Source organism: Ctenocephalides felis, unplaced genomic scaffold (genome assembly GCF_003426905.1).
Source record: "Ctenocephalides felis isolate EL2017-DRISC unplaced genomic scaffold, ASM342690v1 CF-g0.4_SCAFFOLD_01604, whole genome shotgun sequence".
Taxonomy (NCBI): Eukaryota; Metazoa; Arthropoda; class Insecta; order Siphonaptera; family Pulicidae; genus Ctenocephalides; species Ctenocephalides felis.
In genome coordinates this window covers 27118560-27120649 of record NW_020537758.1, presented here as the reverse complement: position 1 = coordinate 27120649, position 2090 = coordinate 27118560, and the positions used below count along the sequence as shown (strand labels likewise).

The window sequence follows — 2090 nt, the reverse complement described above, 5'->3', positions numbered from 1 at the left end:
GTAACTAAATTACAATATTTTGAAAGCAACCTTTTTTTTGAAAACAATGCTTTGTTAAAGATGACCAAACCATCAATCACACCTTAATTTATAAATTTGCAAACTCGCCAAAAATTAAATAAAATCATATAGAAAAATATGACATATCTATAATAATATAATTGTATGAAATGAAATATTTTTATTTCACTTTTGAGGAAAATGTCAACATTTAAAATAACAAATAACTGTATTAAAATGTTATGTCAAAGAAAATGAAATAGAAATATGAAATTTTCAAAGATCTTTTCCATTCATAATGTGAATTGAAAACCGACACATTATCTCAAATCTAAATTATTTGATTTCAGATTAAATTAATTGTTAACTAATTGTATGGAATTAAATTCACATAATTTCTTGTATTTTGGTTATATCTATTGCAAATCTTTATAAGATTCAAGTTGAAAATTAGTTTGAAGTAGGTATTTGGTAAAGGCAATTTGTTGTTCAAGAATGACAAAATATACAAATTGTAATAGTTTAGAAAATCACAAAAGAATAGTTATATATTTTTATTTATGCTATATAATACATAATGAAAATATTCTTACATACAAGACAACATGATTCAAGGTTTAATCCAACATTGCTGAGCAATCCATTGCAAATAAAATACAAGTTTTCAGATAAAATGTCAAATAATGAAACATAAGTAAATTAATACTACATACACAACCTACTTAAAAACACAAGTAATTCATAATTTTATAATATTGTTTAGTGGACGAGGCTAAATTAGATATTTTATAATAATTATTTTCATTTGAAAAAGCAATAATCGTTTAACAATATTTAGTAGTCAATAGCCCATTCATTTTCCTGTAAAAATGAATCGACAACTTCCTTCATTGTGAAATTGGTATGAGTTGATCTTGTGTGAGTTTAACTCTAGTTACAGGATCAAAGTGACCAACTCTTTGCAAATGTTCTTCAATATCTTTCCTTTCATATGTAATCCCACTTGGTGTTATAACAGGTTCATTAAGAATTTCAAAGCTGATTTTGCCACATAAGTAGTCAGGTACTTCTCGTTTCTGTTAATCGTAATGGTGAGTATTATAATGCTACAATTAACAAAGTTTAATAATTTTACTATACTAACCCTCCTTCTGTCATCAACTTTTTCAAATAAATTATTTAATTCTCTTGCATAATTCTCCTAAAATAAATATTTGATATAAAATTTGAGAGATAATTCAATCATAATAATGTATACATACACAGTTTGTTTGTATTTCAGAAGACATTTGACTAATATATTCTTCATTATTTCTATTTTCAGATTTCAATTGTTGTATTTTGTTTTCCATATCTTCTTTTATTAACCTATTAAAAATAATTCTTTTTATTTTTTTTAATCTTTAGGATTCCATAATAATATGACCATTCTTAATGAAACCTGAATCAACCTCAATGTGTTTGAAAAATTGAAATTTATGTATAATATGGATATTAAAAATTTAGAGCAAAAGATCATGTTTCAAAGGAGTTATAGAAAAGACAATGGTAAGTTTCTTTTTTTCAACTTTGAAATACATGGAGTTTTATATCAAAATTCAAGTTAGTCTTAAGATGGCTAGGACAAATATATATATATATATATATATATATATATATGTATGTAATCCCAATTTTTAACCTATTTAAATACGACTGTAATTCTATTTCCTGAGCAATCCTCTTCTCTTCTTGAACATTCCACCTCTTTTTCCTAGCTAATCTAATTTGTGAAGCGATATCATCACCAAAATTTAACTTCTGTTGTTCTTTAGCCAAATCGTTTGCTGAAAATCAGAGACCAATGTCAAAAATACTATTATTGTTTTTATGATGGTTGGTTTCATAATATGCAACCTCTTTGTAAATGCTTAAATTGCTTCGTCATATAATTCTAATTCTAGTAAAGCCTGTCCGAGAAAAAGTGTCCTTTTATTAAATTAGAGTCCATATCCAAGGCACGTCTGCAGTCCTGGCAAGATGCATCCATCTCTTAAGTTTCAAGTGACACCAAGCACGATTTGTAAAATATGTTGCCATATTTGGATTTT

The 2090-nt window shown here is 25.8% G+C and overlaps 1 pseudogene; it reads right to left on the bottom strand.

The window, feature by feature from the left end:
* Positions 1-834: 834 nt before the first annotated feature.
* Positions 835-2090, bottom strand: part of LOC113373599 — a 22732-nt pseudogene continuing 21476 nt past the window's right edge.